Source organism: Macaca fascicularis, chromosome 2 (genome assembly GCF_037993035.2).
Source record: "Macaca fascicularis isolate 582-1 chromosome 2, T2T-MFA8v1.1".
NCBI lineage: Eukaryota > Metazoa > Chordata > Mammalia > Primates > Cercopithecidae > Macaca > Macaca fascicularis.
This window is the reverse complement of record NC_088376.1, coordinates 151298413-151325972: the sequence shown is the minus strand read 5'-3', so window position 1 is coordinate 151325972 and position 27560 is coordinate 151298413. Positions and strand designations below refer to the sequence as shown.

Below are 27560 nucleotides of genomic sequence, written 5' to 3'. Positions count from 1 at the left end.
AGCACTGGCAGGTGGCCTCCTCACCACCAATGAGAGGAGAGTGGCAGGGTGGGTGTGGGCACCATAATTGGCACTGGGTTTGTCCCAGACCCACTCTTAGCACCCATAAGTGCCAGGCACCCCTGTGGTTAGCTGGGGAGGATGGGCCTTGGGCTCCAAGAGAAGCACTCTGCCCTCCTGACCCCTACCCCATTCTGTTGAGAGCCCCTGAAAGGACTAAGGCCACGCCCCAACCAGCCAGCCAGCCAGGAGCAGGCCCTCTGCGGATCCCAGCCCCCTCAGCTGCCAGGGAAGCCCTGAGTCAGCAGGTCTGTGGCCTGAGGCGGAGCTGCCGGCGGCCACAGGGACAGATTGGAGGGTTGTGATCGGACAGCGCATAGTTTTCCACTTGCGTCTTCAGATTCCCCTCCGAGTGAGCCTATTGCCCTGGCTGGGTCCCATTCACATCTGGAAAAGCGAGAGGTGTGTGTGGAGCAGCTGTGGGCCTGCCAGCCCTGGCCCTCTGCCTAGGGGTTTGGTGATCACAGTCAAGGAGCCAGGAAAAGGGTCTCTGGAACTTTGGCCCAAGGACTCTGAGAGGGATGATCCTGGCTGCAGGCTGTATCCTGGACAGAACAACTTGGGAGCTGGGTACCCCAGGGTTTAGAGCCCACAACGGTAGGTTGTGAGATGTGCAACCCTCAGGCAAGTTGCTAAACCTCTCTGGGCTTGTTTCCTCACCTGTAGAGTGCGGGGGGAGCCATGACAGCTGAGCGGGCTTCTTGGCAGGTCACCACTGGGTTCTGTTGGCTTGGCGTCCAGCAGGGTGCATGGTTGTGGCACCCACTCCTTGTCCTCTGAGTCTCAGCATGGGGGCTGGGGCAATAGCATGATGAAGTGAGAAGCACACAGGCTCAGAAGTCAGGCCAACCTGAGTTCAAAATTGGGCTCAGCCCCTTCCTACCTTGAAAGTGACTTTTAGAGATGTTCTGAAGCTTCTATGAGATGATGCCTGGAAGCCTGCCCTGGCTGCAGTAGGTGCTGCTAAGGCATTGGCTGTTTGTATAACAGGCAGCCTCCCTGAGCCTTTGTTTCCCCACCTGTGAGATACGTGTGGGGTACAGTAGTTCTGGAGGGTGGATGAGACCCTTTAACAAGCTCCCCGCCCCTCACCTCCCTGCCTCTTCCCTGGCTGGCCTTTCTCTGGGCACTCACCTCTGGGCCCCTGGCAGACAAAGGCCTTGCTCTGGGTACAGGGCAGTGCCCTGATAAATCCACAGCCCCTCTCAGGTCAGGCAGGAAGATCACTTTTGCATCTGGCATTATATTGGAAAAGAAAGATCGTTTTGTGCCTTGAGAGCCAATGGGGCGTTTGAGCCTCTTGATGGGCCAGGGCAGCTCGCTCAGAACACATGGGGCCCAGGGTGCTGGTTGGTGAGGAGTGGGGTGGCCTTGGCTGCCCTGGCCCTGCCCCCCTCTGGCTTCCCACCGTGGCTGCATCTGGGCAGGAGGGCCGTGAGCAGCTCAGCTGGCAGCCGGCCTTTGAGAGCTTCCAGGGAGCTTCCTGGACAATTAGCCATCTGATGCCTCTCTGCAGGACAGTCAGTGGGTGTTCCTCTTGGGACAGAGCGCTCACCACCTCCCAGCCTGGGCCATGCCTAGGCAGCTCTGATGCGAGGACATTTGTTCCCACTTGGAACTGGCACCACCCTTCCTACGGTGCCCGCTGCCACCCACCCACACACTGAAGTGGCCTGGCCCTGCGCTCTGAGCCTCACAACCCATCTGCTCCCCAGCTCTGGACAGCCTGGAGAGACCAGAACTCCCTGAGGCTGAGGAAGGGGTCACCAGCCTCTTCCTCACCCATGCCTTCTGGACACACCCTGGCCTGTGCTGTCTATCTCCGGGAAGAGCCCAGAGCTGAGTTTAGGATGGGCAGGAGGTCCTGGGCAGAGCAGAGCAGAGCCGCCACTTCTCTGGCTCCGGGTACTGCCTGGAGCACACATAAATTCCCTCATGGCTGCTTTCCCCTTTCACTCATGGGCCTCCCCATTGCCTCAGCCCTGCCAGCCTCACCTCCCTCTCCTCAGTTTCCATCTCTGCTAGTGGCTGCTGCCCCCTCTCCCTGCATTGAGTCTTTGTGCAGGGGATGAAGACCTACTGTGTGCCTGGCACTGTGCCAGGTGCTAACTATGTGTTCCCACATCCAGCCAGCTAGCGCCCACCCTGTGAGGAGCACTGTCTCACAGCACAGAGGAGGACCTGAGTCCAAGGCTTTTCGTTATTGGTTTCCTCACTGGAGTTGTGGGTGAGGCTCTTCTTGGCAAGCACCGCAGGGCAGCACTTGTTGTCAAGAGCTCAGAGCCCAACAGCAAGGCGGCATGGGCATGAGCCACTCTGGCGCATGGGAAGAGGCTTTCTTCCGTTGGTCAGCAAGCAGTTTGCTGAGCACCTATTGGGTGCTGACCCGGGCTAGACCCTGGGGATACAGCAGTGAGTGAGGGGAACACTCGGGCCTCCTGGAGCAGATAGATGTTCAGGTGAGAGAAAAACGATAAAGAGAAAATAAACAAATGAAGATGCCTTCAGGCAAGGATCAGTGCCAAGAAGATAAAACTGGGAGGGATGATGGAGTGATCAGGGGAGAGGGAGCCACATGGCCTGGGGAGGTCAAGAAAGGCCTCTCCCAGTGGCAATCAGTGGACGAATAGATAAACACAAGGTGGTCTGTCCATAGTGTGGCGTATTATTCAGCCATAAAAAGGAATGAAGTTCTGGCACATGTTACAGCACAGGTGAACCTTGAGGACATCATGCTAAGTGAAAGAAGCCAGACACGAAAGACCACAAAGCATATGGTCCCATTTCTAGGAAATGTCCAGAACAGGCACATCTATAGAGACAGGAGGTAGGTTTGTGGTGATCCAGGGCTGGGGAGGGGTTCTTTTTGAGGGATGAAAATGCTCTAAACATAGATAGTGGTGACGGTTGCACCCCTCTGGGAATATACTATTAATAAAATCATTGAACTATACAATTTAAATGGGCGAGTTATATAGTGTGTGAATTATATCTTAATAAGACTGTTTGAAAAGAAAACAAAGGCCTGTCTGCGGCGGTGGCCTTACATTGAGAATGACAGGGAGGAGTGAGTTTATAAGGACCTTAGGGAAGAGAGGGCAGAGAGAGCAGCCGGTGTGAGGACCCTGAGGTCTGTGTGCACCTGCAGGAGAAGCATGGAGGAGGAGGCCAGCAGGGGTCAGGAGGGAGGGAGGGAGGAGGAGGCCAGCAGGGGTCAGGAGGGAGGGAGGGAGGAGCAGTCCCTGTGGTGGCAGGGCCAGATCCTGGAGAGGGCTTGAAAGTTGACTGGGGCGGGAGAGCCACGGCTGGGTAACATCGCTGTGCTTTCTGTTTTAAAACTGTCACCCGGACTGCTGTGAGGAAATGAGACTGTGGAGAGGGAGTGGTGGGGTGTGGGGGGCAGGGGAGGCCGGTTGAGATGTGGCGGCTGGCCACTGTTTAGATGAGAGATGACAATTGAGATCCAAAGAAGGAGACAGACAGACTGGCCGGCGGTCGCACTGGGAATTCAGACAGGGACAGAGCACTCCTGGTGGGGAAGAGGCTTCCTGGAGGAGGGGCCTGGGCCTGGACACTGGGAATGTCAGGATGGGCTGGTGGCGGCCCTCTAGATGGCACCCCTATGGGGGATGTGGGGTGCCCTGCCTGGCCATGGGGAGACAAGGCTGGCCACCCTACCCTGGCACCCACCCTGGGTACCCTTTGGGCCCAAGCTGCTAAGTAAGTAGGGCACCCTCTCTCCAGGGACCCCGTCACACTGCCTTTGTGCTGCCGGCTCCGGCTGGCCCTCCGTGAGAGTGTAGTGCCCGTGTGGCCAGAGACCCAGCAGGGGCCTGGCACTCTGAACAAACCAGCCTGCCTGGAACTTGAGTGGCCCTGAAACACAATCAGCCACCAGAGACTAGCCAGGGAGGTGGTTGTATTATTTATTAACTGGGGCTTGCCCAGTGAAGCCATTTGGGCTTGCCAGACCTGGAAGAAGCCCCCTCAGCAGTGCCTGGGGGCCTTTTGGAGGGCAGGCGGGTGGGGGCCCCGGGGTGCCTGGCACCCTCTCCCCTGGGTGTGGTTTCCTGGATGCCGACTGAGCAGGGAGGAAGTCAGACGTCAGGACCTGCTGTGGGGATGGACCCACAGCTCATCCCCTGGGGCCGCAGAGGCAGGCCAGCTGCTGGGGTTCCAGGGACACCTCCGCCCCCTCCACTTTGAGACTGTGAGTACCACCCACCTGGCCCGGGGAGGGGACCTCAGCAGCCCTGAGAAACCTGTGAGGGGCTGGCGACTGTCAGGGCAGCCTGCCGTGGTGAGGGTCTTGGGGGCTGTCGTCAGAGTTTTCACTGTTTCTCAGAGCTGTATTCTGTGACCCATTTCTCACTGCCTGGAATGCACACAGGCCCGCCCTGGGCCCAGGAACACCAGGTGTTTCCCCACAGCAGCAAGGGGAAGTTCTTTAGCTCCCCTGCGCATTAGACCAGCCCCAGACCCTGTTAGGACTGAGAACCAGGGCCCCGAAGCCCACCTGGATGGCTGGGAGTGTTGGGTCTCTGCCTAGGGCCCTCACAACCACCCTGAGAAAGATGGACTTTTGACAATGCCCAGTTTACAGCCAAGTAAACTGAGGCCCTCAGAAGTCACACACCGGTCAGAAGTCCTCAGAGGCCCTCAGAAGTCACACAGTTGCCCAGGGCTCCTAGAGCATAGTTGGTGTGTTTCCTTCCCACACTGCTGCTCCCCTCAACCCTATGGTGCATAAACTTTGAGCAAATGGAGTTTTACGACTGAGGGAATATAAGGCTTCCCCAAGCTGTGCTGAGGAGACACTGCCTTGCACAAGTCTTCCCTGCCCCAGGCTCCCTGGGGCCATTTCCCATCTGGCAGTGCCCCAGTGTGTGTCCCCCCAGGAGACTCTTGACCCACTGACAAGTTCAGTTTCTTTCTGAAATGATCCAGAGTAGAACCTTGAGGATCTGCAGATCCCTGGGGCTGGGAGGGTGTTGGGGGATGGTCTCTGGGTTCTGAGCTGTAACCCCTGAGCCTGACCTCTTGGGGTCCTTGGGCCAACAGCCCCTGGCTCACTGGGGTCATCAGGGAATTCTACAGATGGGTCAGAGGAGGCTTTTGCCAACCCAGCCTCAGGGAGCAGTCTGGGAGCTCTCACTCCTGTTAGCCAAGCCTCCCCCACCCCAGCCCTGGCTCTTGGGGGCAGGCAAGACGGATAGCCCTTTCCTTAGGACTGGAGCCCAACCCACGGCAGATGGAAAAAGTGAGGCCCAGTGATAAGGAAGTAATGGGCACCTTCACTCCTGGCCCCACGCTGCAGACAGAAGGCTGCTCAGTGCCCTGAGGGGTCAGTCAGTCTGTCTCAAATCCCAGCTCCCCAGTGTGTCCCAGCTGTGTGACATGGAACAGATGTCCCAACATCTCTGGGCCTGGGTTTCCATATAACCCATGGTGAAAGTCCCCCCTTCCGGGGTTGCTGTGAGGCTTACGTGGGGAAGCAGGCCTCAATGGGGAATCTCCCTGTGGGCGTAGGTGACTCCGGATTCCCATCTCACTGAGAGATTTACCAGGGCACAGTGCCCCTCAGGCTGGGTTAGGGGAGGCTTGATGACCCTAGTGAACCAGGGGCTGTTGGCCCAAGGACCCCAAGAAGTCGGGCACAGGGGTTACAGCTCAGAGTCCAGGGCTCTGGCCTCCAGCTCAGCTACCTCCAGCAGGAACCTACCTTTGTTGGACTCCAGGGTGCAAGCTGGGGAGCCTGGCCAGATGGCTGCCCACACCTGTGTTCAAGGCCCAGCAGAGGCACAGGGCAGAGCAGGGCCCCTGCTGCCTGCCTGGGGACCTCAGGGGCGCCCATCCTGAGGCCTCCTGTCCTTACCTGTGAAATGGCCAGGTGTAACCAGGAGCCTTTAAGCACTCCATGACTCTGTGCAGAATTTCATGCACATCATTCATTCGTTAATTTAGTCATTCGACAAACATCTATTGGGCACCTACTGTGTACCAAGCACGGTCTTGTCTCTGAGAGTACAAAGGTGATAAACCAGATAAACCATCCCTGCCCTTCTTGGTGTTGGGGAGTTAAGCGATATATGACTAACGCAATGCATGCATGATAGGTCATGGTGGGGACATGTTCTGTGAAGGCGAGTAGGGCAGAGGAAGGAGATAGGCAAAAAGGAGGGGTAAGCGGTTGGTTGTATTTTTTTTTTTTTTTAATTGAGATGGAGTCTCGCTCTGTCACCCAGGCTGGAGTACAGTGGCGCAATCTCGGCTCACTGCAAGCTCCACCTCCTGGGTTCACGCCATTCTCCTGCCTCAGCCTCCCGAGTAGCTGGGACTACAGGTGCCTGCTACCACGCTCTAGGGCTAATTTTTTGTATTTTTAGTAGAGATGGAGTTTTACCGTGTTAGCCAGAATGGTCTCGATCTCCTGACCTCATGATCCACCGACCTCGGCCTCCCAAAGTGCTGGGATTACAGGCGTGAGCCACCGCGCCCGGCTGGTTGTATTTTATTTTAATGGACACATGTCAGCTATTAGAAAACACCTGCAGGCCATCAGGCAGCTGAGGGCTGGTTGGAGGGTCCACACTGTGGCCTTCACTCCCTGAGTCCCTTATGGGCCAGGCCAGTGTGAGCTGTCCTCTGACCTGCTTGCAAGGGTGAGCTCATTAGCCCCATCTGAGGGACTTGCAAACCAATGCCCAGAAATCCCAACCAGTGTAACTCCAGTGGCTTCTGGGAAAGGGGTGAGGGGACCCCGCCGGCAGAATGGATATCTGGACTGTACTCAGTGTGTGGGAGCATCGAGGTGGTTATCAGCTGGGCCTGGGTTGTGGTCAGGCTGTGGTTAACAGCCCAGACCTTGGGAGGCCAGGGCAGGCGGATCACTTGAGGTCAGGAGATCAAGACCAGCCTGGTCAACATGGTGAAACCCCGTCTCTACTAAAAATACAAAAATTAGCGGGCGTGGTGGCAGGCGCCTGTAATCCCAGCTATTTGAGGGGTTGAGGCAGGAGAATCGCTTGAACCTGGGAGGCAGAGGTTGCAATGAGCCTAGGTTGTGCCACTGCACTCCAGCCTTGGAGACAGAGCAAGATTATCTCAAAATAACAAACAAACAAAACAAAACAAAAGAGGCCCAGACTTTGGTGGGAGTTTCTGTTCCGCTGCTTTCGTAGCTAATGTGACCTGGGGTGTGTTGGGTGCCATCTCTGAGCTTCAGTCGGTCAGTGAGGGCTCTCTTAGTTCCAAGTGACAGAAAATCCGAACCTATCAGGCATAAGCAGAAAAGGGGTTTCGTTGCCTCCTGGAACTGCAAAGTCTAGAGGGTAACTAGCTTCAGGAATGGCTGAATCGCAACGTTCGTTTATGCATTTGGACTTTTCAGCTCTTACCTCTGCTTTCCTCCCTACTGTCTTCACTGTGAGGCAGGCCCTCTCCATGCGGGCATCCCTGGCTCTGTGCCCGGCATGTAGCAAGTGCTCAGAAAACATTAGACATTTCCTTTCATTCAGTCGTCACCAGCCCTGTGACAGGCCAGCTGCAGGGCCCAGGCTGTGGTGAGCAACACATCATTTCTGTCTTGGGGATGTTCACAGTGCTCTGTGGGAGAAGGGACTAGAAAAGAGGAAATGACTACATAGGGCACTCAGGGCTGAGAAGGGGGTGAGCTCTGAGGCCTGTGGGAGCCCAGAGGAGGGACAATGGAGTTTTTATCTGGAGGGGTTCCCCGAAGGCTTCCTGGAGGAGGTGGCAGATGAGCTAGATTTTAGGAGCAATGGAGGAGGTGGCCTGGTGAGTGGCAACTAAGGGCGCAGGGGCCTAGGATCGGGTTCAGGACTCACACCCAGTGGGGCTGACCTGGCTGTGCTAGGTTCTTGGAAGTCCTGGCTGAACTCAGAGAATTGGTTCTTGGGCCATGCTGGGGGTGGAGGCAAGTAAGCCTACATGTAGGTGAAAGGTAGCCCCAGCAGCAAGGCTGTAAGGAAAAGAGAGAATGAGCACTGAGTGAACACCTACTGTGTGCCACCCACCCTCCATATGTTGCCTCATTCTGGCCACTCCACAGCCTCTAGTGGTGCCTCATGCCCACTTTGCAGAGAATGAGCCAGAGGTTCTGATCAGGTGCTGGAACAAACCACCCTTCCAAGTGAGTCCAGGAAACCATTTCCCCCATGAACTTAGAATTTGAGACTCACTCATTGGCCAGGCTCAGTGGCCTCTGTTCTGCCATCGAGAGGCTGCTGGGATGCTACCCATGGCATGGCAGGGACAGATGGGGAAGTCACCGCGTTCAAAACAGTCATGTGTTGAAACACCTCCCCAGCCTCTGATCTACCGGTAGTGGCAGTGGAAGCAAACACAGCAAATCTGAAACCCGATGCCTACAAAACAGGAGTGTGAAGTGTGACACCAGAGGCCCCCACACAGAAGTGGGTGTGGACGGCCACCTGCCTGTGAGCAACCAGGGGAAGCCAACTTGGTGCTGAGTTTACACAGTGAATGTTAAAAAGACTTCTAAGCTGGTCCCAGTGTATTCACACATAGCTGAGAAAGGCTAGGGAGGATAACAAGGGCTAGAATATAGGGTCAGCTCCCTACAGTTGCTGTAACCCCCTGGGCAGCTCCCTTTACTTCTCTGAGCTTCAGTGACCTCCTCTGTAAGTGAGGATAACATTTCCCAGAGTGAGGATTAAGTAACACCATACATGGACATGCATGGTGTCGATGACCTAGCAATGGCTCAATGAGTGTCAGTGATGATTATCCCCATGTAAAATAAATTTGAATTTAAAATTTTAAAAATGGTCATTTTTGCATCCATGGACTTGAGCCAAATGGGAAATGGTTTGGTTCAGCCTCTAAGCCCCTACAGGTATACATTAGGTCTTTCAGCCTTGTGTCTACTGGTATGCCTGGGGCTCAGGAAATGCACACAGTGTGTTAAAACCAAGTTTGAATTTGTCAAATCCCAAGTCAGTCCAGGATGTTCATTTCTTAAATGATACAGTGAGAGAAAGTTTTTTGAAGATGAAAAAGAAAAAAAAAGTGAATTTCACTCTGGAGAAATAAGCAGAGTGATGGAGGTAGATGCCACTGACAGAGTGGAGGAGGAAGCGTGGGGAGGCTTCCAGGAGGAGGCAAGCTCTAGTCAGCAGGCACCGGTCAAGTGGGGAGTAGAGGAGAGTTTGGGTAGAAACTGTAGGTCGAGTCCCCATGGTGTGTTTGGGAAACAGCAGTCTTGGGTGATACCTGTATGGAAGGGATGAGGGCCAGAGTTCAAGACAAAAAGGAAGGCAAGTGGGACCCAGAGCCCAGGGTGCTGGCCTCCCTGCAGGCACAGAGGATCTGCCAGGAGCTTTTGAGCAGAGAGTTTTATTAACCAGTATTTGGTTGATTAAAAAAAAGAGGCACCTCAGACTGGCTTGACTGGCTTAAGGTAAAGGCTGAATTTATTGCCTTCTGTTTCTGAAACAGACAGGACTTCAGGTACAGTTGGATTTGGGGGCTCAAACCATGACTCCAGACACCGGCCTCTTTTTCTCTTCTTCCATCTCTTTGACTTCATTCCCAGACAGCCTTTCTGCCCAGATGGCCTCAACAGCTCCAAGTCGACAATTGTCATATCCAGGCAGAAACTGTTCTGACAGAATCAACTCTCCCTGGTTAGCTTAGACCACATACCCATCTCTGGACCAGTCACTTGAGCAGGGGGGATGAGCTACTCTCTCTGATAGACCAAGCTTGGTACTGCATTCAGCCCTGGAGGTAGCTGACCCAAATTAGATGGACTGGGAATGGAGGATTGGGTTCCCCAAAGAAAATTGGGGTGTCTTACCAGAAGTGAGAATGGAGGCTGGTCAGGCAGAAACATCCTGCATCCACCACTGCGACCTGCTAAGACTTGTGGGCTGGTCGATCCGCTACTGTGACCTGCTAAGACCTGACGGCTGGCCAGTCCACCACTGTGACCTGCTAAGACCTGCCAGCTGGCCAGTCCACCACTGTGACCTGCTAAGACCTGCCGGCTGGCCAGCTGAGCCATGTGATCTGCCATGCATCATCCCTTCAGGTCAGCCCCATGAGGTAGAGTTTGTTATGATCCCTATTTTGCAGATGAGAAAACTGAGGCTTAGAGAGACACAGTCAATTGCCGAAGGTCACACTGTTAGTAATGTCCTCAAATCCCAAATCAGCTTGACCTGAAGCCCAGAATCTTAACCACGTGCTCCACTGCCTTACAGCAATCAGCAAAGAGTTTGAAGAGGATGCCTAGGGAGCTTGGATGGAGGACAGGCTGGCAGAGGAGACTGGAGGCAGAGGATGGGAGTAGGAGGCAGGTGCCACACTGGCAGAGAGGAGGGATCCTAAGACATAGAGCTGTGGTGTGCTAACGCGTGGCTCTCAACGCACTGTCAGTTTCACTTTTGTTGTTGTTTCCTTGTATAGATAAGATAGCTGATATCTAATCAGCAAAGTACACACACACACACATATATATATACACATACTAATTATTATGCCTACTGGTTTCTGCTTGGGGTGATCTTAGCAGGAGGATGTGAGGGATGAGGGTTCTGAGCCTGGAAGCTGGAGTTATGCTTGGGCTGCGGACACCTGGGGCATTTCTGGGGGAGTTTCCCGGGGAAGTGGTCAAAGGGAGTTGGCCGCCCACCTGGCTCAGGGCCAGGGCAGAGAGCAGCTAGGATGGGGAAACAGCCACTCTGCACTTCCCTTTTCAGCCCTAAGGCTTCTCAGGCAAGGTCCGCCTCCCTGATGACATTACAGCATGTCAGAAATCAGCCTGCCCACACCCTCACGACACAAAGGGGAAGTCAAGGCAGCAGGCCACTTTAGCTTCACTGCCACCACATGGAGAGGTGTGGCAGTCTGGGCACCCGTCCTGGATTGGCTGTCACCGCACTGTGTGACCTAGGGCGAGTCACCAGGCCTCTCTGGGCCTCAGTTTGACATCTGCAAAATAGACCTATGAAGACAGAGCAGGCATATGAACAAACCTTTGCAAGTGACCTGACCCAGTGCCAGGCACTTCACGGGCTGTCAGGATTCCTTCCCTGTGTGGTGATCTCTCGGAATCACAGCCTTGGAACCCTGGAGGGGAGAAGGCTGTCAATCTCAGAAAAGCAGGCCAAGACCCAGCTTTGTGGTATACAAGCCACGTGGCCTTGCACAAGTCACTTCACTTCTCTGGGCCTCCATTGCCTTATCTGGAAAATGGCTTAATAACCACCCCCTCATGCACGAATGAGAGGGTTAACCGAAAGCTTAGCCCCGAATGGGTTTTGCTGGTGTATCTGGTTCCCACTGGGTTAGCCGGATATCCCCTCCTCTGTGAGCTTGGCTCCTGCCCTGGAGCCAGATCAACAGCGTTGTTCTACCAGTAATTCAACCAACGAATATTGACTATGTGCCCAGCACCGCTCAAAGCAGTGGACACCAGCGCGAGACCCCCTCCCTCACATAGCTGGCATTTGGGGGTTGGGGGAGACAGACAGGTGACAAGTAAACAAACAATCAAACAAGAGCATTTCCAACATCACAGTCACGAAAACGAAGCAGGAGGCTGCGGTGGGGAGCTACTTGGCGCTGGTCAGTGAGGGCCTCCCTGAGGAGGGCACCTGAGGGCAAGAAGGAGGTGGCCAGCAAAGATGGGGGCCGGCCTGGTGGCAGAGAGAAGAGGAGTGTGGACAGCCCCCTGGGGATTCAGGCTCAAAGGACAGAGGGTTTGGAGGCTAATGGCAGCACCCTCAGAGAGGACGTCTGGGCAGGCGTGGACAGTGGACAGCCTGACGGTCGCTGGTGGAGGATGCTTACCTCATTCCCTAAACATTGGCTGGAGGAAGGGTCAGTTGAGGCTCACCTCTGAGCTTCAACGCGGGAGGGAGAGGTGTCCAGCTTGGCCTCAGACCCCAGACTGAGGGTGACGAGGTGGTGATGGTGGTGGACGGGCATAGCCAGGAGAGGCACCTAGGTTCAGTACCAAACTTCAGAACTGCTAAGAAGTACCTAAGTAACCCCGTTTCATCTTCAGGTAAAGACACTCAGAAGGCCAGGCACCAGGCCCCTCCTTGGGGTTCCTGGGGTGGGCTTATGGATGGGTAGTTCCTCTGCTTTCTCACCTGTCTTCCTAGAGGAGTGCAGGCTTAGAAGGTCAAAGCTGCAAGAACTTTGAGAAATCACCAAGCTGTCCTCCCATAGGACAGGGAATTCAGTGACCTTGGTCTGGGGAAGGGTGGGCTCCACTGGCAAGCTGGACGTGCTAGGGGCTCTGGACTCTGGGGCGGGGTACGGGTGGGGCCCCAGAGACAGGGAGGGATGGCTGGACTCAGCCCCAAACTTCCAACAGCCAAGAATTACGCTTCATCTGCAAGCACAGAAACCACAGATAGACCCAGAAGGGAGGGGTGGGTGGCCTGTGGAGGCTTTCGAGCGTCAGCAACGGAAACATGGGATGTTTTTCAAGTACAGAATGGGTGATAAGCTCTAATGTGTGTATGAGGATGTTCCCAACTATGATGTCATTCCATTCTCACAATAAATCTTGTCCAACAGGAATATCTGCCCTATCTTGCAGAGGGGAAACTGAGGCAAGCCACGTGACTCGCACAAGTTCCTTGCCAGCCAGAAAGTGACAGCATCACAATTGAGACCTAGAACCAAGCTTTCCTTAGGGACATGGAGGGTGGACCAGTGCAGTGGGTGGGGCAGGTAGAGAGCCGGGCTGGCCTCTGCCCTCCTCCCAGGGGCAGCTGGGCCCACAGCTCAGTCCTCTGGATGATTAGAACGGCCGGCAGGCCATTTATGGAGCCAGCCCCACCCGCTGTGTCTGGATCCTGCATACCAGCTGGAGACAGAGTCCTTACTACAGCTCCCCTGACCCTCTTCCTAGGGGCTCTGTCCCTCCACCCGCACTGCCTTGGTCTCTGTCTGCATGAAGACACGTGATTCCCTCCCCACAGTCTCATGCAGCCCCTGCCAGCTTCCTCTCCTGCACTCCACTCTTGTGAATTAGGGGTGCCCCTACCACTGCAAGGATGGGGGCCAAAAAGTCCTGGAGGAGGACAAAGCCTAGCAGAAGTGACTTTGGACAAGTGTCTCCTGCTCTTGAATCTGTTTCCTCATCCATGAAATGGGGAGAGAGATACCCGCCGGTAGCAGGGCTTTGTGATTTTGACTGCAAACGTGTCAGGAGAGGCCAGGCTGCAGGGGCTCTGCCAGTCAGAGCCCGGCCCAGAGCACAGATCCCAAAGACGGCCTGTCTCTGGGCTCCATGTGGGTCTCTGCTCTGTTTAAATGGTAGAGTTCCCCAGCGGCCCATGGAGACTGCTCATGCCCCTGCCCCTGGGCCCAGGAAGTGCTTCAGGGTGTGCTGCTGCCTCCTGGGGCCGTGGGTGGGCCCTGAGCTGCAACACCAGCTGGCAGTCTCTGGAGTGGGGGCTGTGTGCTCATGTGTTTCAGTTAGATTTTGCTGTGTAACAAACTACACAGAACATAGTGTCTTAAAACATTGGTGACTTATGATTTTGCATGATGGTGTGTTTGGAAGATCTGGGCAGTAGTGCTGGTTGCCTTTGGCTGTGCTCAGCTGGGCTGGAAGTTCCAAGAAGGCCCCCTCCCATGTCTGCCAGTGGATGCTGGCTGTCAGCCAGGCAGCTCAGGCCCCTCCAGGTGCCCCCGGGCTCCTCCATGTGCCCCCACTACAGTGGTAGACCAACCTCCTCACATGGGGGTCCCCTTAGTTCCCTCCACATGGCCCCCACAATGGCAGACAAGCCTCTGACATCGGGATCCCTTCAGTTCCCTCCATGTACCCCAATCACACCTTCTACACATGGCATCTGAGGCTGCCCTCCCAGAGTGGACCAGAAGCCGCGAAGCCTCTTGAGGCACAGCCATCACCAATGCCACCTTCTCCTGAAAGGAAAGTCGTATGTCCAAGGAGAGGGGAAGTAGCCCCCCGCTCCGGTGGGAGGAGCGGGACACGTCGCACCTCGGAGAGGCCTGGGTACTAGGATGGGAGGAATTTGTGGTCATATTCGGCAATCACAGGGTATGTATCATTAGGATTTTGCTGGGCTGTTATTTCACACAGGTTGGGGTGAGGGGAGTAAGCTCTAGTCATTATATACAAAGTCAAAAAGTTACTGTCTTAAAATTCCCCTTGAAGAGCCCTTAAGTTGCTCATATCGGACAGAGTACCTGGTTTTGTGTGCACTGCCCCGGGCAGTGGCACTCTGTGTGCTGTGATGTGTGCAAATGCCTGGGCTGGACCAGGAAGGGAGCTGAGGCTTGTCCAGACACTGCGGCCTTCACCCTGCAAGGGGGACCCTCAAATCCTTGCTGAGAAGGGAGGGGGAGCTAAGCTGGCTGGCTCACCTTCAGGGCCATTTCCATTCCCCATCCCTACAAAGCCTCTAGAGCCAGGCTGCCCAGAACAGTAGCCACTAGCTATAGGTGGCTATTTAAATGTTTGCTGATTAAAATTCACAAAATGAAAAACTCAGTCTCCATCACCCTAGCCACATCCTGAGTGCCCAGTGGCCACACAGCTAGCAGGTAGAGAGCCGGGCTCAAAGCCCTCAGCCAGCCCAGCCTGCTGTGAATGTCAGTCCCCTTGTCCAGGCCCCTCCTGCCTGCCTGCTTCCGTGGTCACCCAGCTACATGCTGACTGCCCAGGACTCCCGAGAGACTCAGCTTTGGCCCAGCTGCTGCCCTAGGGGACTGCTGGTCTGCTGGGGGCAGGCAGGCTAGTAACACTGAGTGCATGACTGCGGGCCCCCAAATCCCCTCATCTTCCAGAGCCCTGCAGAGCAGGGAGCCCTGGGCTGCAGTCTCCAGCTGAGGTCCAGCAATACAAGCCTCATCCTCTGATCCTTCCCCCACACCATGAAGTATGGGGACTCCATTTGCACTCCCGGGCTTTTCCAGTAAAGGGAAGAGACCTGTTTATCATCAGAAATTATGAGACACCGCCTGCCCCCATGCCATGCACACCCCCCACGCACAAGGGTTAATATCCAAGACTGAAAAACTACAGGATGACAGGAAGCTGTTAAGAACCAATTTTTAGATGACTTCGGAGTCTGTGAATTTTATTTATCAAAGCAGCTTCTATTTTGGTTTGAAAGATGTTCATGTGTGAAACATAGTATTTGTTTGGTCTACCAGCAGTGTTAGCTGCACATATGGGATGAGAGATCCCCTAAAATAATTCAGGGGTTCCCAGCTTGGGAATCCGTGTAACCTCTAGGAGCTGGAGTCCCTGAGCAGCCCCAGGAGTCAAGGGCTTAGTGGTGGAGGTAGAGGCTACCTTGTGGATATTTGCGTGGCCAGCACTGTGGCTGGCCTGATGCCAGGTTTTTGGTGGGAGGTGAATTAGTCTCCCACCTTGATATTGCTTCCCCCCATCCCTGCAGTCCTTCACCTGGACAGCCCCCAGCCACCCCTCCCTCCCACCCACTCTTGCTGATTCTGTTCTGAGCTTTGCTGGTGGAAAGTGTCCCTGCATAGATGCCCTGTCCCCGCTCTGGGCCTCTCGAGGCCTGTGGGCCCCAACGGTCAAAAGCTCTTTGCTGTGTGGAGGCAGAATTTGACTTCCTTATAATCCAAGGAGAGGGAGGAGGGAGGCAGGGAGAGTGCACAGAGGTGATTCAGACACAAATCCCTGCCCTCCAAGGCTCCAGATCTGGTGGGAGGCTGGGGCCTGGGTTTGGCTGAGGGGTTTCCACATTGGGTTCTCCCTCCTGCTGAGCGCTACCCTGACCCCCAGCTGCATCTCAACACCTGAGGGCAGGGATTTGACTGTGTCTGCTTCACAGCCGATTCCCCTTGCACATGGTGGCACCCAGGAAATATTCGTTGGGTAAATGACTGAATGAATGCAAGCTATGGCATATACAGACACGTGTTCTTACCCTGCCCTCTGGCTCTGGCTGTGTCTTCTCTTTGGGGTGCAACAGACATGATGAGCAGGGGCACCCTCTCTAGGAACTCTGTTCTCAACTAGCTCAGGGCTTTTTCTCCATTCAAGGTTCATAGATTTCCTCAAGGTCCAAACAATAATTTTTTTAATGTGTGGATTCTTTAAGAGTTGTAAGTTATTTTGAAGTGATTTCAATCTTAAAGAAGAGTTACAACAATAATACAAAATAAAATTCTCCCATGTACTTTTAACCCAAACTCACCACTAATAACATTCCACCAAATTTTGCTTTCTCTTAAAAACCATTTTTCCCCTTAGAAGCATTTGAGACATCACTGCAAACATGCCACGTGTAACTTTCACCCCTAAATAATGTTCCAGCACATAATTACTAAGGACAAGGACATTCTCTTAAACAACCATGGTCCAGTAGCCAAATTCAGGAAGTTTAACATGGACATGATACTAGGATCTCATATACAACTAACTTAAAAGTCACATTTCACCTGTTGTCCCAATAATGTCCTTTTTACCAAGTTTGCCTCCCAATCTAGGATCTTGTGTTACATGTAGTCATCACGTGTTTTCTTAAAGCTTTATTGAGGGATACTTTACGCTATGAAATTCACTCATTTTAAGTGTACAATTCGGTTATTATTATTACTATATTTACAGAATCCTGTAACCATCACCACAATTTTATTTCTAATCATTTCCATGACCCTGAAAATAAACCACATACCCATTTTCCCTCACTCCCTTGTGCCATCCCAAGTCCTCAACAACTACTTTTTGTCTCCGTAGATATGTCTTTCTGAGCATTTCATATCCTTTTGGAATCATACAACATGTGTCCTTTTGTGTCTAGCTTTGTTCACTTAGCGTGAGGTTTTTCAAGGTTCATCCATGTTGTAGAATGTATCAGTACCTCATTCCTTTTTTTTTTTTTTTTTTTTTGTAGAGACAGGGTCTCACTTTGTTGCCCAGGCTGGTCTTGAACTCCTGGCCTCATGTGACACTCCCACCTCAGCATCCCAAGTGTTGGGCATGAGCTGCTGTGCCTGGCCCTTCATTCCTTTTTACTGCTGAATAATAACATTCCATTGTATGGATACACTGTAGTTTATCCATTCCCTGGTTGATGGACATGTGGGTCATTTCTACTTTTTGGCTATTATAAATACTACTACTATGGATATTTGCATACAAGATTTGATGTGGACATATGTTTTCATTTCTCTTTAGTAGATACCTAGAAGTGGAATTGCTGGGTCATATAGTAACTCTCTGTTTAACCTTTTAGGAAATGGCCAAACTGTTTTCCAAAGTGGCTGCATCTTTTTGTATTCTTACCAGTGGTGTGCGAGGGTTTCCATTTCTCCACATCCTGTCCCACATTTTTTACTGTCTGGCTTTTTGCTTCTAGCTGTCCTAGTGGGTGGGAAGTCATATCTCATTGTGGTTTTGATTTGCATTTCTTTGATGTGGAACATCTTTTCGTGTGCTCATTGGCCATTCATATGTCTCCTTTGATGAAATGTGTATTCAAACCTTTTACCCATTTAAAAATTGTATTGTCTCCTTGTTATTGAGTCATGAGTTCTTTGCATACTCTACATACAGGTTCCAGTATCAGTTATATAATTTTCTCAGTTTCTCAGTTCTTTTTTTTTTTTTGGAGATCAGGTCTCACTCACTCACTCAGGCTGGAGTACAATGGCGTGATCATGGCTCCCTACAGCCTCGAACTCCTGGGCTCAGGCAGTCCTTCTGCCTCTGCCTCCCAAAGTGCTGGGATTACAGGCATGAGCCTATGCAGAGCCTTATCTTTTCACTTTCTTGATATGGTGTCTTTTGAAGTGCAAGTTTTTAATTTTCATGAAGTCCAGTTTATGAATTTTTAATTCTCTTACTTATGCTTTTGGTGTTGTATCTAAGAAATCACTGTATAACCCAAGGTCACAAAGATTTATTCTTATGTTTTTGTCTTAAGAGTTTTATAGCTTTGGCCGGGCGCGGTGGCTCACGCCTGTAATCCCAGCACTTTGGGAGGCTGAGGCGGGCAGATCATGAGGTCAGGAGATCAAGACCATAGTGAAACCCTGTCTCTACTAAAAATACAAAAAATTAGCCGGGCGCGGTGGCGGGCGCCTGTAGTCCCACCTGCTCGGGAGGCTGAGGCAGGAGAATGGCGTGAACCCGGGAGGCGGAGCTTGCAGTGAGCTGAGATCCGGCCACTGCACTCCAGCCTGGGCCACAGAGCGAGACTCCGTCTCAAAAAAAAAAAAAAAAAAAAGAGTTTTATAGTTTTAACTCTTTCATTTAGGTCTTTGATCAATTTGAGTTAATTTTTGTGTATGGTGGAAAGCATGGACCCAAATGTATCCTTTTGTGTATAAATAGTCAGTTGTCTCAGCACTTGTTTTTTTGTTGTTGTTTGTTTGCTTTTTTTCCAGACTGAGTCTTGTTTTGCCACCCAGGCTAGACTGCAGTGCCAAGATCTCAGCTCACTGCAACCTCTGCCACCCCTCACCCTGCCCCCAGGTTCAAGCAATTCTCCTGCCTCAGCCTCCCGAGTAGCTGAGATTACAGATGCACACCACCACGCCTGGCTGATTTTTATATTTTTAGTAGCGATGGGTTTTCACCCTGTTGGCCAGACTGGTCTGGAACTCCTGACCTCAGGTGACCCACCCACCTCGGCCTCCTAACGTGCTGGGATTGCAGGAGTGAGCCATCGCACTCAACCAGCACTACTTGTTAAAGAAATGATTGTTTCCAATGAATTGTCTTGGCACCTTGTCAAAAATCATTTGACAATAAATTTTTATTATTTATTATTATTTTTGACCATTCCAGCTAAGGCCAAGACAATACATTTTTAAACATCATTTTTGTGAAGACGAAAACTCCTCCCCCATTTTAACAAAAGCATGCTCCAGGTCATCTGGACGACCTTCTACCAACTGAGCTCTGTTGCCTGATGTCCGTGGCTGCCTTTTCTTTATGAACATGTGGTCATCACAGGACCTTCCAGTGTAGCAGTGTTTACCATTGGATGCAGTGTTTCTTAAAGTGGGGCCTGATGGAGCTCAGGAACCATATTCTTAGAGGTCCATCAGTTCTTCAATTTGAGAAGCCCCTAATATAGAGCCATTTCTCAGATGGAAGGGTAGAGTTCCAAATAGGGAGCATGAAATGTCCAACCTCCCATGCATCTATCAAGTGCCCACAAGCCAGCACAGGCAGTGTGGGGTAATGATAAGAACTCACTTAGGATCGGGCATGGTGGCTCATGCCTGTAATCCCAACACTTTGGGAGGCTGAGGTGGGTGGATCACTTGAAGCCAGGACTTCGAGACCAGCCTGGCCAACATGGCGAAACCCCATCTCTACTAAAAATTAAAAAAAAAAATAAGCTGGGCATTGTGGCAAGCACCTGTAATCCCAGCTACTTGGGAGGCCTGAAGCAGGAGAATTGCTTGAGCCCAGGAGGCAGAGGTTGCAGTGAGCCAAAGTCGAGCCACTGTACTCCAGCCTGGGTGACAGCACATGCCTCTGTCTCAAAAAGAAAAAAAAAAAAAAAAGACTCACGTGGGTAAGCTACTCCCCCTTCCTGAGCCTCTGTTTTCTCACCTGTAAAATGGAGGACACACCACCCATCTCAAAGAATCTGCAGGAATAGAGATAGTTTGGATAAAGTATCTGGCACAGTGCTATCTGACACGAAGTGGGTACCAGTTCATGGAAGTTGTGTTTATTGCAAGCCTGGGGCTGTGCCCACTACCTGGCCCTCCTTCTAGCCCTCCCCTCCACAGTGCCTACTCTCCCCAGCAGAGCAGCCTTTGAGGGCCGGCTCCTGACTCCAGCCTTCCCTCTGCCGCATGTACCTCACCTGTTCCCATCACCTGTCTGCTTACAGGGCACAGCTCTGTGTTGTGGGCACAGCAGGCCCTGTGTTGGTCCTAGAAAAGCAGTGATGAAGCAGACTCCATTCCTGCTTTCAGAAACCTTCCGGGCAGGTGGACAGAACCATTAGCTGATGACCACAGAAGAGTGTGGTAGCTGTTATTTTTATTAATAATAGCTAACATTTATAGAATTTCTGCTCTGTGCCTGGCCCCACTCTCTCAAGATGTACAGGACACTGTGGGAGCCAAGAAGATGATGTCTAGAGGAGGTGACATTTTTAGAGCTGGATTTAAAGGATAAGTTTGGACTTTAGCTAATATACAAAGAGACATGAGCATTCTAGGAATTTTTGCCCATTTGATGGATGAAAATGATAATCTCATCAGTATGATTTGTGTTTCTGTGTAAGGTTGTACATCTTTTTGAATGTTTACAGGCCATTTGTATTTCTTTTTCACTGAACTACCTGGTCAAATTGATTGGACATTTTTATTTGAGTTGTTCATGTTTTTTTATTGATTTGGAATAGCTCTTTATATATGGAGGAAACCAAGGGAATAGTATGTGCTAATACTCATTGATATGAAATAGTACAGTGTGCTTGAAAAGCATAAAGTTTAGCCTAATTTTGAGAGACATAGCTGAAGATAGAGCTGAGCAGGGAGGCCAATGCTAGTTCCTAAGGAGCTTGGACTTTATTACACAGGTCATAGGAGCTACAGAAGTGTTTAGAGCAGGGAAGGGATAGGATTGAATGTGTATGATTGAAAATTGCTTTGATAAGGGACAATAATGGACAGAGTGAAGAGCTAGAAGGGACAAATTGAGTCCAGAAAGTACAGGAGCTTGAATGTCCCCTGAAGAGTGTCTACCTGGTTTGGTGGGCAGTAGGGAGTCACAGAAGGTTCTGGGTGATGACCGATGGTGAACTGCAGAGACAATGGGGACTGAGAGTTGCCTGCTACACTTCCTGCTTTGTGGACAGCTATAAAGTGGGGGGGCAGGATGGAGGCCAAGGCTAATCTCTGGGTGGGGTGAGTGGTTTTGTTTCCCAACATGACTCTTTGTTCCCCTAGACATCCCCGCCCCACGTGAGTGCCAGTGCTGTGTCATCTGTCCCCACACCACAGGACTGACCTCCAACCCAGACAGACGAGACCATTGCCAGGGGTAACCAATAGAGGAAATATGAACTAAGAGTTTCCAGGCAGGGCACTGGGAATGGGAGAATGAAGAAGGAACAGCACACTGCCGAGCTGGCAGGGATTTTAGAAGTCATGCAAGGCAGCTTACCCTCAGCCCTGCTCCCATGAGCCCAAGGACAGGGAGTCCCTACCTCCCCAGCAGCCATTCCATATCTAGGTGGCTCTTCCAGGGAGAAGGCTCTGGAGCTGGTATGGCATCAGAGCTGTAAGGAGTCTTAGCACTTGTCTTATGCTTCTTGATAGAGGGGACCTTGAGGCTCAGAAGGGACACCTGCCTTCCTGAAGTCACATAGGGAGTCATCCTGAGTGGCACAGCAGGCTCTAGAAATCAGGCTTCTCAATTCCCCGCTCAGAAATTACTTTTAAACATAATCTTTTACAAACAGTAACACATGCATATAGTAATACGTGCAAAACATACTTAAATGAAACATTTCAGTGAAAAGCCAGTCTCCTTTCCACTCCATCCCCCAGGGCACGAAGATGTCTAGGGGGACAAAGCTTCATGTTGGGAAACAAAAACACTCAACCTACCCAGAGATCAGCCTTGGCCTTGATGCTGCCCCCCTCCCCCAACTTTTTAGCTGTCTGCAAAGCAGGAAGTGTAGCAGGCAGCTCTCCATCCCCACTGTCTCTACAGTTCCCCTGCGGTCATCACCCAGAACCTTCCCCAGGGCATGGTAACATGGCGAAACCATGTACCAGTTTCTTAAGCATCCTTGTCAGAGACAACATATGCAGGTACCAGCAGACATTCTATACCCCCTCTTTTTTTTACTACCAGATTTTTATTTTTATTTTAAAAAAATTTTTTTAAGAGGGAGTCTTGCTACATTAACCCAGGCTGCTCTTGAACTCTTGGCCTCAAGTGATCCTCCCACTTCATCGTCCTGAGCAGCTGGGATTACAGGCAAGAGTTACCACACCTGGCTTACTCCCTCTTTCTCACATAAAAAGTAACACACCCTACACCCTTTATTGCATCTACCAAAATATCTTGGGGATTGTTCCTTATCGTATCAGTCCATGTAGAAATGCCACTTTTTTGTTGTTGTTTTCGTCTTGTTTTGTTGTTTGGTTTTTTGAGGCAGGGTCTCACTCTGTCACCCAGGCTGGAGTGCGGTGGAGTGATCACGGCTTAGTGCAACCTCAGTCTCCCCTGGCTCAGGTGATCCTCCCAGTTCAGCCTCCTAAGTAGCTAGAATTACAGGCGCATGCCACCATACCCAGCTAATTTTTCTATTTTTTAGTAGAGATAGGGTTTCGCCATATTGCCTAGGCTGGTCTTGAACTCCTAGCCTCAAGTGATCCACCTGCCTTGGCCTCCCAAAGTGCTGGAATTACAGGTATGAGCCACTGTGCCTGGCCCTAGAGCTGCCACATTCTTTTTGATGGCTACATAGGTTTTCATCATATGGATGTGTCTTAATTATAATCTGTTTAACAAGTCCCTCACTGGTAGGCTTTAAGGAACAAGAATACTTCAATAATTTTTATTCACTTTAAAAACATTTATAGTAATGTGCATTATGACATTTTGGTCAATGACACACCACATATACATGATGGTGGTCCCATAAGATGATAATACAATATTTTTACTGTACCTTTTCTATGTTAAGTTATGTTTAGATACACAAATATCTACTACCTGGACAAATTAATTGGACATTTTCATTTTGAGTTGTTCACGTTTTTTCTTATTGATTTGGAATAACTATATATGGAGGAAACCAAGGGAATAATTGTGACTAGTTGCCTGCAGTGTTCAGTACAGTCACATGCTGAACAGCTTTGTAGCCTAGGAGGACTAGGCCATACCATATAGCCTAGGTGTATAGTAGGCTGTGCCATCTAGGTTGTGTAAGGCCACTCTATGAAGTTTCACAATGATGAAATCACCTAAGGACACATTTCTCAGAATGTATCCCCATCATTAAGTGCTGCAAACCTGATTGTTTATTAAAGACATGTCAAGAAGAAACTTCAATTGGCCCATGAGCTTGTGTCCAGATAACCCCTGTTGACCTTTTAAAAATCAATTAATACAAAAAAATATACAATGAAAAGTAAAAGCGCCTCACATATCCATTCCATGCACCCCTCAGTCCTCCCAAAAGGTGTCCATCAATAAGAGTTTCTTTGTTTCGGCATGTTTGTGTCCTTTGGGAAAATTAGGAAATTCCCACACACATCTACAGAGAGAGCCTTTTAAGTTGTACACAAAAGGGATCATGATGTACAGTCTTCTGTTCCTTGAATTTTTCACTAGAAATATGACCTGGAGATCTGTCCATCCTAGGACAAAGTCCCAGCAATGGATATCTTATTGAAGTTACTCCCTCTCCTACTGCTGGACTGAAGGCGGCTCTTTTCTTTCATTGTTTACTGGTACACACAGTGCTGTGTTGTCTGTCCTTGCATTTTTATATTAGCGTGCTATAGTAGCTTCGCCATACCCTTCCCGATTGGTTGCACCATCTGGCACATCACTCTACAGCATTTTTTTTTTTTTTTTTTTTTTTTTTTTTTTTTTTGAGACAGAGTCTCGCTCTGCCGCCCAGGCTGGAGTGCAGTGGCGCGATCTCGGCTCACTGCAAGCTCCGCCTCCTGGGTTCACGCCATTCTCCTGCCTCAGCCTCCCGAGTAGCTGGGACTACAGGCGCCCACAACCGCGCCCGGCTAATTTTTTGTATTTTTAGTAGAGACGGGGTTTCACCGTGGTCTCGATCTCCTGACCTTGTGATCCGCCCGCCTCGGCCTCCCAAAGTGCTGGGATTACAGGCGTGAGCCACCGCGCCCGGCCTTTTTTTTTTTTTTTTTTTTTTTTGAGACAGAGTCTCGCTTAGTCGCCCAGGCTGGAGTGCAATGGCGCGATCTCGGCTCACTGCAAGCTCCGCCTCCCGGGTTCACGCCATTCTCCTGCCTCAGCCTCCCGAGTAGCTGGGACTACAGGCGCCCGCCGCCTCGCCCGGCTAATTTTTTTTGCATTTTTAGTAGAGACGGGGTTTCACCGTGTTAGCCAGGATGGTCTCGATCTCCTGACCTCGTGATCCGCAGGCCTCGGCCTCCCAAAGTGCTGGGATTACAGGCGTGAGCCACCGCGCCCGGCCTCTACAGCATTTTTGAGAGTGATCATTTCTTCCCACCTTTTGCAGCAAAAGTATTAGCAAACTTGCTCGTTTTTGCCAACTTGGTAGATAAAAAATGGCAACCATGTTGTGCTTTGATTTGTATGTCTTTAATATACATTTAATTACAAGTGAGATTGAAGATCTTTCCATAGCTGCTTGTTCATATCCTTTGCTCTTTTTCCTAATGAGTTAGTCATCTTTTTCCTATCAATTTGAAAGGCCTGTTTATGTATTAGGGAAATTAACTTTCATCTCATTTTCCTCAATTAAATTCTGTCATATGTGCTGCAGACATTTTTTTTCAGTTTACCATTTGTCTTTTTTACTTTGTTTATGGTATTTTAATTCCATTTACATAGTTTTAATTTATATGCAGTTAAATGTTCGACATCTTCCTTCACGGCTCCTGGGAATGAAAATATTTACACAGTGCATTTTGTGCAGGCTTTCCACACATTATCATAGTTAATTCTCATAGCAGCCTTTGAAGCAAGACAGGGTGGGAATTTTTAGCTTCAGTTCCATTTTAAGGATGAGTTCAAATGAGCCTCAGAAAAGTCGTGGGACTTGCCCAGGTCCATCAGATTCTGAAACTTTTGTCATTCTCACTTCCTCACCTGCCTTCCAACCAGCCAGGTGACCTACTCCTGGCACTGATAACAAAAGAATATGGCTTCTCAGGGACTGTGTTTTTAAACTATTAAAACTATAAGCATCTTATCTTCCCTTAACTGCCCTTAAAAAAAAAAAAAAAGTGTTTTTAAGAGAAAAGGCTTGCTCTGTCACCCAGGCTGGAGTGCAGTGGTGCACTGATAGCTCGCAATAACCTTGAACTCCTGGGCTTAAGCATTCCTCTTGCCTGAGCCTCCCGAGTAGCTGGAACCACAGGTGTGCATTACCATGTCTGGTTAATTTATTTTTGAGATGGAGTCTCACTATGTTGCCCAGGCTAGCCTCAAACTCTTGGCTTCAAGTGATCCTTCCACCTCAGCCTCCCAAAGCACTGGAATTACAGGCATGAGCCACCACGCCTAGCCCTTAAAAATATTGTTTAAACCTCCAATAATATGGAAGGGTAGAATATGCAGTGGGGATGGGACTCACATTTCAGCCCACAAGCCCATCCCCAGGGGATCCACTGTCCAGTTGGCTGTGAGCACTGATAAGAAGCCATGGGCTCTTGCCACCAGGCAGGAAGACCCACCAGGAGCTGGGCCATTCCTTATTCGTCTCTGTCACCAGTGCCTTGGGCATTCTAGGGACAACTTAGATGCTCAATAAATTCTGCAAGAGTGGCGAGTGGGGCAGTCAGGCACACTGCTTAGACTCTACAGCTTCGCAGGTGGGTGTTCAAATCCCAGGTCACTCCTTAGCAGCTGTGTGAATGTGGGCAGATGACTTTACCTCTCTGCCTCAGTGTCCTTGTCTGTAAAATTGAGATACTAGTTTCTGCCTCAAGTAAATGAATAATCCTCCTCCAGTGCTGAACAGTGCCTACATCTCACTTCTGATCCACCTGTGCCTTTCTGGATCCATTTGCCCACTCTTACCTGGCCCGGATGTCCAGGGTCATGAGATGTCAGAGGTAAAAACCAGGGTCCCTCCTTCTGTCCTTTCCTCCCAGAAGTCCAGAGGGGGAAACGTCTTGCCGGAGGTCACACAGCCCCTGGTGGCAGGACCCACAGAGCCAGGTCTCCTGATTCATGACATCACTCGCCCAGCTTCTCTGGCTGGGCCCTGGCTGCCCCGTCCCTCCGGTCTCCGGTCTCGCCGCCTCCAGGCACCAGGGGGCGCCTCATCCCAATCGCAGCCCGCAGCCTGACGCCCGTGGTCCAGACCGGCGGGGTTCCGGCTGCCCGGGAGAGGCCGCCGCTCCCGGCCCGGCGTTCAGGGCTGCCGGAGCACCTCTGCTCTGCGACCCGCCCAGCAGGGCACTCGTGCGTCCTCGCTTTCTCCTTAGGTGCACTCCTGCGGGCGCGCTCCCGCCCCTATCCCTTCCAGGCCCAGCCTCTGCTATCTGCGCCACTTCTTCCCCGTCTTTGGGCTCCCTTCCGATTGTGCGCACCCCATTCTCTGTAACAGTCGCCAGACCACCAGGGCCCGTCCCAGCATCCAAGTCGAGGTCGGCTGCGGGATGGGGGCGGCACCGGCAGACCCAGGTCCCCACCCCGTCCCCAAACAGTCAGGAGCGCGTGTCTTGGAGGGGACGCAGAGGAGCATGGTGCAGCTGTGTGCCTCTGGGCCAGTGGCTTCCCTGCTCTGGGCCTCAGTGTTCCCATCTGAGAACTGGGGACGGCGGCGGGGGTGGGGCGTTGTTGGCCGAGGCTGCAGCTCTCCCTGGGAGGACCCGGGGGACTTGGCCTGAGGTGCGTTTGCTCGCTGTTTATTGGGGATCTGGAGTGGTCTGAGGGAAATGCCGGGGGTCGCAGTGCCCCCTGCTCCGCGCCTGGACTCTGCGTATCCCGCTCTCCGGGTCCATCCGCAAAAGCGGCTGCACCGACCTGAGCGCCCTCCACTCGCCCAGGCTCGGGTGACGTCGGCGGCCGGGGCGGCACCGTCCTCCCCGCCCCCCAGCACAGCCGCGCACGCACACACACCTTCCGAGGGGGGAAACTGAGGCTAGGCGCGGCGAGGCCACCCGCCAAGGTCACGGCGCACGGGCGGTGGGGCGGGCAGGAGGGCGGCGCGCTGGGAGGCCGCCCCGCCGGCGGCATTGGGATCGGGCTCCGGCTTTGGCTCCCGAGCGCCCGCCCCCGCCCCCCCGCGCCCGGCCACCCGACGCGCTGGGGCCGCGCCCGCCGCGGGGACGGCGCGCGCTCGGCGGCTGCGGGCGGACCCGCGAGGTAGGAGGCGGGCCGGCGGGGGACGCGCGCGGCGGCCGGTGCGGTGCGGTGCGGGGCCCCGGGCGGGGGTCGCTGGGGCTGCAGCCGGGAATGCCCTCCGCGGGGAGGCCTGGGCGGCAGCTCCGCCCCCAAGGCCGCGGTTACACCGACGCGCGGGTGGCTCTCGGGAAGCTGGGGCGCGCGGGGATCGCGGCGAGCTTCGCGGAGCGGGGCTCAGGAGGGGGTTGCGAGGCCGCAGTTGCGAAGCCCGCACCGGGCTTCGCACCGGGTTGTGGGATTGGGGATCAGCGGCCGCCAAGCTCACGGGAATGGGGGCCAGGGCGCGCCAGCGCTTTCTGAGCTGGGCTCTGCGGTGTCGCTCTCTGGGACTGGAGTGGTGAGGACGCAGAAGCCCCAACCTCCGCGGCTATGCAGATGGCTTATCCCGAAGCCTTGAGAACGCTAAAGGCGCGATCTTGGG

General features: G+C 52.2%; 1 protein-coding gene across 23 annotated transcripts in view; it reads left to right on the top strand.

The window, feature by feature from the left end:
- Window positions 1-27560, top strand: part of IQSEC1 (IQ motif and Sec7 domain ArfGEF 1) — a 388374-nt gene that overhangs the window by 262046 nt on the left and 98768 nt on the right. For 3 of the 23 annotated variants that reach the window (XM_074033032.1, XM_074033033.1, XM_045384716.3), the window contains exon 1: window positions 27035-27100. The exons of 16 other annotated variants lie outside the window; for them this stretch is intronic. The gene's annotated coding sequence lies outside the window, so the exon portion shown is untranslated. Of the gene's footprint in view, window positions 1-348; window positions 658-4212; window positions 4271-27034; window positions 27101-27560 lie in introns of those variants that run through there. 4 more of the 23 variants (XM_074033036.1, XM_074033021.1, XM_074033034.1 and 1 more) reach the window with 2 other exon arrangements.